Raw genomic sequence first — 13,970 nt, forward strand, 5'->3', positions numbered from 1 at the left:
ATTTTAAAAAAATTCCATTAACGTAAATGAATAAAGACAATTTTACTATAAAACTTTTGTATACAACATTTTTTGATATCTTGAATCGTTTTTGAGATATAACGAAAGAAAAAAAGAATTAATTTACATATAAGGAGTGGATTCATCCCTTTAAACCGTTTTTTAGCACCAACTGATAATTTCTAAATTCATCTATTTATGTGACCTCAAAGTGTACCAAGTTTCATTAAAATCAGAATTTGACACTTCGCGAGATTCCCTTGTAAGTCTCAAATTCATCTTCCAATGGAATTATTTACATAAAATGTATAATGCACAGAGAGACTAAGGATGCATGTGTCGCAAATCTCAAAATATATTATCAGCAATATAAAAATTTCCTGGATTGTTTTTATTATTACATCTGAGTATCCAATATAAACTTTGAACATAATTTTCTTACATAAAATTTATTTGATGTTTATTTGATGTTTATTCGTTAATTACACTATAGAGAGAAAGGAAATAGCACATTATTGAATTAAATCAAATTTTTTATACATACTAATGAAACTCTAATAAATATTCGTGCAATAGTTCATTCGGATTCGCTTGCTCGTTTAAAAGTCATTTACCTAAAATTGCAGGAAAATATGGTCATTGTGCTGCAGCCATTATAAGCCAAATTATTCGTTGTTTTGCTTTTTTTTGTTTACAGTTGGCTTCAGGGCGAATTCACGATCAAAATTTTCGTAAAATTTTTTCTGACATTTTTTTCATATATATCTGATATTGCACAAACATCCCAAACGTCCTTAAAAGCAATAGAAATAAGCGCATAGCTTTGATCAGATTTCACAATTATTTTGCCTTCAACGGAATCACGGGATAAATGACGAGCTACATTTACGCGGGAAATGTTTTCGTTCGAAACGCAGCGCACATACGGGAAATCTTTCTCCTTCGAAAACCCCGCTCGCGGCTTTTTGTTGCGCTGTAAAATTATCTGGCCCATATTCCGCCGCGGTAGATAACCGACCTCTTCTGAGAGATCCACGATAATGGCGATAAGATATGATCCAGGGAACGCATTGTTGTTCGCGCACATGTCGTTCTATATCCATCGGGTCGATTTCGGGCCGTCGAAGATTAATCGAGGTTACACGCCTAAAGAAAACTGCATTTGTATTGCCATCGCGTGTTGTAAGTTTATCCTTGATTTTTGCTGATGTTGGAAATAAATTTTATATATATGTATTGTATGTATGTACATACCATGTATATACTATATACCATATATATACTATATTAATCGATACATTTATAGAGTGACAGAATAATTGAAAAGAATGATGTAACAAGTATTTAATTGAAGTTAGCCTTATAAAAGTTATAACAAAAGTACCAAAAGTATATATGATATTTTTTTATAACGATTAAATATTCCGTACGCGACATTGCGATAGGTTTAAAAGAAAATCGGTGGATTCGAATAATCTACACTTTGTCCTACACTTTGACATTTTAAGATCAGAAAGATGATGGAATCTTATAATGTTTTTAAGTATATGGATACAGAATCGTTAGGTTCGTCGTCGCCGTCTGCATGCGTGTTCACACGTACGCAAGTATACGTCGAAGATTATTTTCCATCAACGGTGCGCGGTTTACGACAGGCAGCCATTGACCATATATCCCTCTTTGAGGGTTTGATACTTTGCGGAGTAGTGGTCAATATGTTATTAGGATTGAGTAATGCGAGAGAAAAGAAAAGAAATGAAATGAAAAGAAAAAAAAAAGAAAGCGCCCGGGGTTAATGCGTTCTAATGAGCCTCCGCTTCTAGTACCGCGTTCATTAATCTTCGAGTCGCGGATGGACAACCGGTCCTTCTTTCCTGGGAGGTCTCTCGATAAGCGGCCCGAATAAATTCTTCGGTTCCTGTCGTTAGCGTCGCACGGCCACGCGGACCGGGGGGAGGGGGAGGGGAGGCGACGGCGGCCGGGCGAAGCGTGTGGCGCGCGGGGCCTCTCTCGAGATTGTACGCGTGCCAACACGAAAAACTTCACCGCGTGTTTAGCTTCTTGTCCGACGAGTTTTCGGAGCAGCGATCCTCGCGCGGCGGACACTTTGCGCGCGCGAGGCGCTTTCTTTTTAAGCTCTCTCTCCTAGTTTCCTCACTTTTTCGATTTACAGTTTCGTTACAGATATTATTATCGCGCCAAACCGCAGCTTAAAGTAGATGTCCGGAGTGGGGTTCTTATCGCGCTATCATTTTTCGACATCTTTTAACGCTTTCCGTCGGTTTTCAAAATTCTCACAAATGGCACGTTCTGTTGCACGAGAAAAAAAATACATTGGATTCTTTTTCTGTGCATCTCTCGCGTTTAAGAAATTTCTATAACGCATAGTTATCGTCAAAATCTACCAATAAGGCAGAAAGATTTTTTTCAACGTCTTTAATTATTTTGGACACACTTTCGTTTTCTCGCGATTGTGAATACCTATACATAAGTCATCTCGTCTGGCCGTGTCTGGAAAGGAGACATTTTTCTCCTGACCGCATTCGTATACCACACAATCATCTCGGACGAGTGCAAAGCTATTCGGGAAATTTTGTTTTTCTCTTTTTGGTCATTTTCGCGCGCGGCGCGCACAGGGGACTGGGCGTGTGCGAATTATATTTCGCTGGCACAAGCATATATGCGACGACGAAAGAGAGAGAGAGAGAGGAAGGGGGAGGGAGGGGGAACGCGTACATGTCAATATATACGCGTGTATACATGTGGACCGCATCGATCGTTACGACGGGAGAAAGAAAAGGTCAGAATCGAACCGGCGTACATTGCAATTGCTTTTACTTATGCATACTCGAGCTATATATTCTGCGTACTCGACCCGAATTCGACGGTTTAGACCGTCGACGTAGGTATATAGGTAGTTATCGGTTTTCCCTTTCTTCCTTTTCTTATACGAAGAGAGAAGAAATTTATCTCTTTCGTTTTATTTTTAATCAATTTCATTAGTCTTTCTTGAGGCAAACGCCGGTTTTTTTTTAACCTTAAACGAATTATGCGATCAACGGCGTTGAAATCCGGCGTTGTTCGGACAGCAGCGTTAGAGATTTGTGCGCGTTCAACAAGCAGAACGAGATCGCGTGGCGCGCGCGCGCGCGCGCCGATAGATCAAAGCGAAATAAATTCTTTGTTAAAAAACATTTACGTACACTATCGAAATATTAGTGGCGCGCGCGCGCGCGCGTGAAAGTGTGGCGCCTCTCTCGGTGAAATTACGACGTGTCGTGTGGCGTGGTTAAAATGAGCGCAAAGAGAGTTTAACGCGCGCCCCCGCTTGTAAGCTCCCGCGTTTATGCCACCTTTTAATGCCGCGGCGCGTTTCGACAAGCCAATCGGACACCCTCTTGCACGCAGCGCGCACCAGTTTTATTTTATGAATCGCGCCGGCGGCGACTTCGAATGAGAAGCGTAAAAAAAAAAAACAGCGTTTTTCACCGCGGCGATGTAACCGAAGCGCCATTACGGCCGCGCGGCCATCGGCCAAAGATTGCTGTAGACCTCTCCCCTTTCCCACCCTCCTCCGCCGTGCAATCTCTTTGCCCGAACGAACCGCCAGTTGATCGTTTTTGCAGTAAACGCGTTGTTTAATTGTAAACCGGAGGTTGCGGTCAAACGCGTCCGTCGGGGAAAATTGCGGGAAAATACGGTCAACGCAGCGCGTTAAGCTCGAGCACCACAGCGTGAATATTTTGCCAAAAAAAAAGGATGTACATTTCAAAGAAATCTATCGATATTTAAAAAATACTTTGCAATTAAATATAGCGATAACGAGTTACCGAAACAAAACAACAAAATTCTTTTTCGATTTTCGACGAGTTCTCGTACCGATGTTAAAAGGAAAAAGTATTCCGTGAATTTCCCTCAGAAATATTGCCGCGGGAAAATAAGGAGAGAAAAAGTCTGTCTTCTTTCATTTCGAATCGCGCTCGCGCAGGTACTTTTCAGACACGGCTGGGACAAGATGACTTTATGCGTTTGCGATTGTGAGGAAGGGAACGGAAACGGTGTTTCCAAAATAATCGAGGATATTGAAAAGGAAAATCTTTCCGCTCTCTAGAATCCTCTCTAGATTCCTTCGATAGAATATTATACGTATTTCTTTGATCTATAGCGCGCGATCACGATGCGCACGCAGAGAAGCGATTAGCCAGTGCAGCTAAAATATAGCCGTGGCAGCTAATATGTGTCTTTAAAATAGCTGATATCAGGCTAATATAATAACTGTCAAAGCTAAATTTATTAGTTGTTAAAATTTAGGTGCTATACAGCAAAAAAGAAAATTGCTGCTAGAATCAAATGACGTTTAGCTAATTCTATTAAGGAATATTCAGCAAAATCATTCTTTTCGTGTGCCAGTTTCTTAGTTATTGCTGTTAGAGTACGGTTTTATTTTAGCTAATAAAATTATATCTTATAATAAATATATTTTATCTTTAATATAGCTAACCTTTAGCAATGACAGCGAAGCTCGAACTAGCTATTGATATTTAGCTGATAATTCTAAGTCATTTTTTTGCGTGCGCGATCAGCGGCTCCCCGTAAACAACTACTATTACAGTTGCAGTGATCGTGCCACGTGAGTTCGCACGGTGCTCATGCGTTTTAACCTGTGCGCTCCGCACGACGACAGGTGCATGGTACAAGGCCGCCTTTAAACACGGCCGCGTGAAGTCGACAGGAGTAAACGAGGCGTGAAGCATCGCAAAGACAGCGGTCCAAATTTCAATGTTACAATCCTTTCGAACCGTGGCGGCATGCCTCTGGCACCATTTCACTTCCTCCTTTCGTTCGGTCCCGATCGCGCTTGGTTGGCGATGTAGAATACTTTTAAATTAGACAAAATTGTTGTGTAGAATATTCCAAAATTACATGAAATTTGATTCCCTCTCAATTGACTCGGTGTCGAATTTCTCTAATTAAAATTTTAATTTCGGTTTTCTTTCGCTCTTTTTGAGAAAGCAGAGAGTTGGATGTCTTGGATGGTAACTGTCTTAAATTAAATTTCTATTCGAAAAAAGTTCAACTTATTTAAATTTAAAAAATTTTTGTTTGATTTTAATTGAAAATTTAATTTTCGTTCATAGAAGCTTTCCGTGTACAATTTGAACTTATGAATGATTGTACATATGTATATTAAGAGTCGATTCCGATTTAGCCTCGGTCATTGCGCAACTATTCTATTTTTCTACGCAACATAGTTCTGCATTCTTAACTTGCTGTTCAGTCACACAGCACAGCGTACTCCTCATTTTGTACTACTTTCTTGCAACATACACGTTGTTATCTACTTTTCTTTCATTTTTCTTTGTAAGTTTTTCTTTATATGTTTTTCTTTGTATTTACTATTTGTCGTGTATACTCATATATCATGTATAGTATCCTGAGAAGGTTTACTGCTCTCCCTCTCCCTCTCTCTCTTCGGGGAGAACACGAAATAAATTCTACTCTAGTCTTTCTCTCTGCTCTCTCTCCATTCTGCCTCTCTCCATTCTTCGTGTTTTTCGTCCAGTCTCTATTCCCCCTCCCCGTCCCCCTCTCCCGCGCACGTGGATACACACGCGTGCATGCACACGCGCACGCCCGCGCAGTCGTTCGCGAAGTTTAGCAAACGACATGGCGTGTCCCACGGACATAAATCATCTTTCCTCGCGCTATCGTCGCATCTCGTGCGTTGTCAGCATGCGTTTGCAAGGTTCACCGCCGTTTCTTCCGCTGCTTCCGTTAGCTCCGTGCTAACGCCGCCGCAGAGAGAGAGAGAGAGAGAGAGAGAGAGACGCTCTGCTACGTGTAAAAGAATAGTCTCGGACCGTCGTTGGCACCCTTCGAATTGTAATGATACTGGCGCTGAAATAATGAAGAATTGATCGATTCGTGATTAAAATCTAATCTTGAGGAGGGAAAGAGGTAGGTCGGGCCAGATATTCAGCGGGGATATATTGCGCGAAATATTCGCGTATATTCGTAGATATTTATAGTAATATCTACGCTATTTGATTATATTGAAGTCAGATTCGTGATTAAATATATTCGGATACCGTTTATCATCGCTTCGTCAAATGTATATAGAGATGATTGATGAAGGGCAAATAAAGAAAATGACGCGGTTAAAAAGAGGTGAAAAAAAAAACTGGCATGAACAATTGGTATTTGCAGCTGGTATTTGCAACTATTGCACTTAACGAATTGCAACAGACCACAGATCAAAATTCTAAAACATAAATCTTTTTGGTTCTAATTTGATTTCAGATAGCTCTTCTCGAAGAACTCTTGGAAATGAATTTGACAAAATTCAACGTAAGAAAAGACTCCATGTTACGATTTTAAATAATACTATTTACCAAGAAATAACTTTTTTTTTAGTTTAACAAGAGTAATCGTTTCCTGTAGTTTTTTTTGGACGCTGAATACGATTCCGTTTATCAAATTGCTCTGTCACATCACAATTTTGAGAGATTTGCAATTTAAAAAAGTTGCAATTTGCAAAAAAAGGATATTTTAGTGTATTTTAACTACGATATATTGTAACTACGATATGTGTTATATTGGAGGAGTTATTGTCATCCAAAATTAAATTTGCTGGAACTTTCAGTCCTTAAAAGGAATTTGTTGTATCGATTATGATTGAAAAGACACAATAAATTTATTTTAAGGATTGAAAAGTCCTAACAACATACTTAATTTTGATTGGAATAAAACTTCTCTAACACATCACGTATCGTAATTATAATATTCATGTACACAAAATACACATAATCTTTTTATAATAATTTTAATCATAAATATCTTAAAATTGACATGATAAAGCAATTTGGCAAACAGGATCATTTTCAGCGTTTAAATTATTTGGAAACAATTACCTCCATTTTTGCGCATTTTTGATGTTGAACAATATAATACGAAGAGCGTTTAAATTAAAATTATAATTCAATTATAGAAAAATAAAAAAAACAGCAATGTAAGTCATGTTATTTTTCAATGTATTACTGGAAAAAATATTTTTTGGTTGCAGACTTGAATACTTGTGACTTCTTCATTAGAGATACACTTTTTCGGTCCTTCTTACTCTATTTATATATTTTAATAATGTTACCAGATATTAGTGTATAAATATAGTAAAACCTTTACAAAAAGTCGAAAAAAGGCTTTATCCTTAATGAAGAAGTCGTTAAAAATGTTCAAAAATGGTTTAGTCTACAGCCAAAAGATTTTTTTTTTTCAAGAATACAAAAGCTCTGCCATGTTAGTGTACTGAAAACCAGAAAGAGTATTGAAAAATAATTTGTCTTACATTACTGTTTTTTATTTTTTGTATAATTAAAATTTAAATTTAAACGCTTTTTGTTTTTAAAAAATAAAAATTATTTTCTACCGGTTTAATATTTTTTATAGTTTTAAGTACGATTAATATTTATTTATTTAATATTTATTTAATATTTATATTTAATTCAATGAATTTTACATTTGCCTTACTGTTTTGTTACAAAATTTTTTAGAAAGAATTTTTAGAAGATTTATTTTTGAGCGTCGAATGTGGCTTAACCCTTTAACAAGGAGTCTAATAAATTCACATTCAGGAAATAAAATCACGATGATTGACGAATGAAAGAGGAACAGAAAATAATTGGCATTCGTACCAGAAAACGAGAAGAAAAGGGCTGTATTTTATCAGTATATAATCCTGTATGAATGGAAAGACATGTCTTGTATAAAGACGGACTATGATACGGATTATGCACTTTGTAGTCCAATTTGCAACGAAATCTTTACAGAAAGAACGATTTTGCTGGAAGATTAAAAAAAAAAATCTGAAAATAATTTTTGTTAGAGCACCATCAAAATATTTTGTTGGAAACTCAAAAATAATAAACATTGCTGTAAAAAATGACATTCTAGTAATCAGTTTGACTTTCGAACAAAATTATTTTGATGGTGCTCTAACAAAAATTATTTTTAGATTTTTTTTCTTCCAGCAAAATCGTTCTTTCCGTGTTTCTTACAGGTATCCGACTCGCAATCGCACGAATTAATTAGTATATTCTCGCGCAATCGTAAAATACGTGTGGGTAAAATTTCGTGTGTGAATTTAAACACGCGCGGTAATCGACGCCATATATTGAAATGCCATCCATTTCGAGAATCGCTAACCGTTTCGTCTTGAATCGCTTAAACGAATCGACGTTGATTGACAAAACACTTGATTTCTAATCCAACCGCATTGACTCCACTGCTGAACTTTATATGTGCTGCATATTAATAATAGTAATATTATAAATACGATGCGATATTAATAATATATTGTTAGTAATAATGCTAAAATTAGTATCGTTCGCTCGTAGCGGCGTGTATTATTTTTAGATATTTATCAACGATTCTCGATCGATCGATGAAAAATATTAATTTTGATGTGTAAAAGGATTTACTTAACGATCACTGAACTGTATCTTCGCGGTATCTTTATGGTGTGATCGACAGAAAGAGCGAAGAGAGAGGGAGAGCTGCTAACAATAAGTGTACCGTTACTGCAAAGTTTGGCGTAGTTCTGCCTACGCCGAAAGTTACCTAGACGAAGACGAAAGAGGAAGAGCGAGAGAGACGAGCGGAAAGAGAGAGAGAGAGAGAGAGAGAGAGAGAGAGAGACCGATTTAGTCGAGAGCGAGAAAACCGGCTAGAACAAAACGAAGAAAAAGAGTCGGCTCTGGCACGGATATAGGAAGAAAGAAGCAACGACGACTAGTCGGCAACGCAACGACCGCTTGCTTCGGTACGTGTCGCGAGTACGCGCCCAGGAATTCATATTCCTCCACATTCCTTTTGCGCGGGAAGGGAAAAGTCTCTGGTAATCTAACGCGAAACGAGCAGAATTGCCATCGCTTTAAATATTTGATTCTCATTGTCAGATTAATTGTAAACAGAAATGGGAAGGTCGATTAAGCTCGGCTCGGCAAACGATCTTTTTTTTTTTAATGTACAATTTTTCTATAATTTTACTTCATAATGTAAAAAATGAAGAAAAAGTCGCCGGTGCAGTCGTTAGTCGAACCCGTTGGCGCGACCGATTCACTTACACTCGCGAGTTCTCGACGTTCTCAATTCGGAGTATCGGCGAATCTCAGGTCGCGACTTTACTTTAAAATTCGGAAATTTCATTTGGGACTTACTTGCCGGGAAAGTTAAAAACTGAGAGGTCATGAGACACTTCGTGCGGAGAAGACATCTTTGAAATTCATCAAAGAAAATACTTCTAAAATATTTTCGGTTTCTCGAAATACCTGCAGCACAATTATACTTTCAAATATCCTACTATGCATATTGTTAATTACTAATCAATTTTAATCGAGGGATTTGAGAGTGTCTCAGAGCAAAGAAGACGAGTATAATAAGATAAATGCTCATCTCGAGAGAAGATCAAGAAATTTGCAATCTGTGCAAGAGAAGTGCACATGTATAGAGATCGATAAAATTTGAATCAAAGTGGATGAGTCCGTTCTTCCGGACAAATGCGATAGTACATAGAAGATTCTAGCTTCTCCGCCTTCTCTTCGCCTTTCTCTCTCTCTCTCTCTCTCTCTCTCTCTCTCTCTCAGCTTCTGTTTGTCGGTACCAGTTAGGGCTAAATCGATTCCCGAACGCGCTTTCTCGAATCGGTAGGATCTAAGCTTGAAAGAAGCTTATAGTACAATCGGATAGAACATGGCGTCACTATGAAGCAGTGTGGGCGTGATATAGTTGACGACGACGGCTCGGACCAGAATTAACGCGTACGGCGGGTTGCGTGAAACGCGAAATGGCCGAGGGGCGAGTCCGTGCGCGGCGGAATCAATTATGAATAAAGTTTTTCCAGTCGTGTCGAGATAAGAAAAATGTCTTCGTGTCGTGTAGATGTGAATGAATTTCGTGAGAATTTCAAAGACGCGTGTTTCGCGTGAGATTTTCACGTTTTTTTTTCTTACGATTGGAATACATTAAGATAAAAATAGAACTTTGAACATCGCACAGTGGATCAAGTTTCGCAAAGTACGTATGACTCGAAGGCAAAAATGTCTAATAACAAAATCGAGGGAGGATCTTAACGGAAGCGGATGAAGACGAAGCCTCAAAGCAATATAATGACCTACTAGGGAAGCTTTCGGGTGCACCGGGTGGTGCTCGGGATTCAATAGGAAACACTACTTCTATGATAAGACCGACCTCGATGTATATTACATCGATTTTATCTTAGGAACCGAGAAAAAGATTTAATGGATGGGGATGTGGAGCCGGGAGAGAGAGAGAGCCCGCGCGGGAGCCCCGAATGCGCATAATGACTTAATAGAGGGAATGCGCCGCCCGGGAAATTGGGACGGAGTAATTATTTCGAGTTCTGAATATACAACGTTGGCACATAGTTAGCGACACGCTGCGAATTTCGTGTTTCGGATAATGTCTATGGCGCATTTATAGCCGTTATCGATAGCAGAAGAGTCGATTGCTTTACGAAAAATTATATGAGCAGATAAATACCCAGCGCGCGGTTATACATTTGTAACAGAAGACATTAAAAATGATCTGTGCAGCATCGAATGAATTGTATTGGATTTATTGGATTGATTGCATTTAAATCGTTGCATTTATTTGCATCTACATAAAAGATTCATAATGCAAACTGCTCTGCGAAGGTTCAAATCGAAGAAGGAAGAAGGAAGAAGAAGCGCGAAATTCGCGATCCGCGATAAACGTGACAGAGGAGGGCGAGGCAAAAGGACAGACTTTCACGCTTAAATCGCTCAAATTAATTTAGACACGGGCAAACAGATGTGCCGAAAGAATGTAAGTTGCTGCAGCCAAATCGGCGGATCTTCAAATGGATTGACCCTCGTACGCGGGGCGGTCGTACTTTCCATGCAATTTTTCACCCTCTTTTTCTCCTCTTTTCCTCTTTCCCTTCTTCCCTCTCCGCTATATAGTCGCTCGCTGATCGCGTTCACGAGCGTCACGTCTGCAGCGTCGGAGCGCCACTATACCCAGTTTCCGAAGTACGTATTACGTCGGCGAATGTGTAACAATGAGGCCGATGGAGCGACCTTAATGGACGCGAGGGCAGCACGTCGAAGGGAAGCGCTCGCGAGCGAGGACGGTCAGGTTTGAAAAGAGAGAAAAGGGCCTGGAGCGTGCGCCGCGTTCTCCGCTCCGCTCGCGTCCTGGAACCGAACGGAACGGAACGGAGCCGAGCGGAACTTGACGTGCTTTCTCTTCGGACACTTTCTCGGGGGGGCCGTTCGTTTCTTCTCCGCGCGACGGCGACGTGCCCGCCTTTCCCGATGAACCATACGCGGAAACTATACCTTCGTGTCGCTCGCGTTGCCGTTAATATATCTAACGGTTACGTCCTCCGATTTCATGCATGTGCGTTTGTTTCTCGAAGATATTTACGATCGCAAATATAAGAGGATTTCCATTTTTTTTTTTTTAGCGTCATGTAACACAAGTGAAATGGCCTTTACGGCAGAGATTTAGCTTAGCGATTGGCAAATGATCCCACGGACGCGGGTTTCAAATATCAATTAGCCGCGGCCGATTCGCCGCGAGAATCGGGGCGTGAAGCAAGAAAATGGTATCACATTTATTCGCGCCGTGGCCGCGATCTTGGCGCGTTGCGTTACGCGGCGGCCGGTTTGTGTAAAGCCGAGGCGATAAACGTAAATAAAAGTGAATGGCGGGGAGTATTAAGGAGAGGAAAAAAAGAGGATGGAAGATAATAAAGGAAGGATGGGAAACGTATTATCTCGTCTCGCGCGCGGGAATGATATGAGCGAGCGGAACAGCGGGTAAAAATGAAAAGGACAGGAAGGAGAGACAGAGAGAGGGGGGGGGGCGGGGAAGAAGAGGAAAGGAAAAAGAAGGAGAGAAGATAGAGAGGGACTGCGTGTGTGAGGAAGATGCGCTAAAAAACGGAGATGAAGACTATAGCTGCGAGACAAAAGACGAGAATCGCCATGTACAATGTGAACGTTTAAGCGAGTTCCGATACACTGCTGAAGGTATCAGGCGGCGGCGTATTCGCGTATATACATTGTACACCGAACGGTAATTAACGGTGCAAGAAGAAGAAGAAGAGGTTCCTTAACCGGTTCGCCAGTTCGCCACCGATATGAAAACGAGTTTCTCGGGATTATGTGTATTTGCTCTATGTAACTCTTTATACAGTTTATCACTAGGTGATACACGGCCCGGTCGTAATAATACCGGAGATTCTTTTCTTTTTCTTGCATTGCGTTGAATTAATGAAGCGATTCGGGAGGATATTTATACGCGTTTCCGACCGTTGTAAATCTCACGAAGTAATCTCGTTACTAAGTAATCAACCGTAATATACTCGTTACGACTCGTATCAATATCTCGGAGCGATTACAATCTGCGTGAACGTCGAGTCCTCCGTGACGCGGATACGAAAAATAATGTCTCACGTCTTACTATCGTAGATAACACACAGCTTTCTACTTCCGGGGTTCGTCCCCGGAGTTTGTTCCCGGAATTGAGGACGCGCGAATTCCAGAGCTTCGCGTATCGTCGATATCATTTATATTTCGACAGTTAGAAATATTTCGATTATGTATATATACTAAAGTTTAATGTCTTTCGAGCCGACACGGATGTTGGTGTATATTAATTTTTTACAATATCCAGCTACACGCAAACTGCGCGTTGCATATTCGTTTTAAAACACAGATTTAGGGGGAGGGAATTCTTATAGATGCATGTTAGTATCAAAAGAGGTCAAATTGCTAGTCAATTTAATTGTTACAAGTGGATTCCAGCCTCATGTAACGAACTGTGTTTTAAGACCGACGAATATGCGGCACGCAGTTTGCGTATGTGGCTGGATATTGTAAAAAATTAATACACATCAACATGTTCGTGTCGGTTCGATAGGCATTACTTCAGTATATAATTGATTTATTCTTATATACGAGCTTAAGTCCTTCAAATTATTAGAAATATTTCGATCGGTTCGATTAAGGACTGAAACAGTCTAAAACATCTAAAACGTCTGTGCCTGCTCGAAATATAAGATATGGGAATGATAAAAAAAAATACGCAAATAAATCGGACCGTCGAAGAGCCGCCGCGCATAATGATATCACGCACCGATACAACGTGCGTCATAAAGATATTCGCGAGATTACGGTTTTCTCACGGCTCAAAATATCGACGTCGTGTATGTCGCGCGGTTGTGTCTAGGCATGGTTTTGCGGGCAGACAGCCTCGTAGTTTCATTATTATATATACAAAAGAACCAACAAAATATAGCATATTGCTGCAATAACGATACAACTAAAAAATGAACTATATATATATATATATATTACGACCGTTTATGTACAACACAAATTAAATTGAGAGAAGGCCAATACACGGTCATAGCAGGATTTTGGTGCTTCTAATATTTCTGTATGATTTTACATACATATTCTAGTTTCACAACGAACTGTGTGCCGTTACTTTCGGATTCAACACAGCATGTATGTAAAATCACACAGAAATATTAGAAGCACCAAGATCTATGCTATGACCGTGTATTGGCCTTCTCTCAATTTAATTTGTGTTAAAAAAACGAAGTTTTCCAGAAAATAAATTTAAATATTTTGACTCATTACAATTTTATAATATTAATTTTGAAATGGAATTTTGATTCAATAACTGATTGTAGAGAAATGAAAGTATATAGTTTCAAAGGTACATTTTTTTTCTTTTTTTCCTCTGTATTGTCGTTCCCATATTGTAAGCAATTAAAATGACAATTTTTGAATTATGTCGTTGTAACAAATGAGCGATATATGTATACACACACACACACACACACACACACACACACACACACACACACACACACACACACACACACACACACACACACACACACACACACACACACTACA

The 13,970-nt window shown here is 39.5% G+C and overlaps 1 protein-coding gene across 1 annotated transcript in view; it reads left to right on the forward strand.

Annotated features, from left to right (window-relative positions):
* Window positions 1-13,970, forward strand: part of LOC105448848 (LIM domain-binding protein 2) — a 97,517-nt gene that overhangs the window by 65,639 nt on the left and 17,908 nt on the right. The gene's annotated exons all lie outside the window — the stretch shown is intronic.

This window comes from Wasmannia auropunctata, unplaced genomic scaffold, assembly GCF_000956235.1.
Source record: "Wasmannia auropunctata unplaced genomic scaffold, wasmannia.A_1.0 LD336111.1, whole genome shotgun sequence".
NCBI lineage: Eukaryota > Metazoa > Arthropoda > Insecta > Hymenoptera > Formicidae > Wasmannia > Wasmannia auropunctata.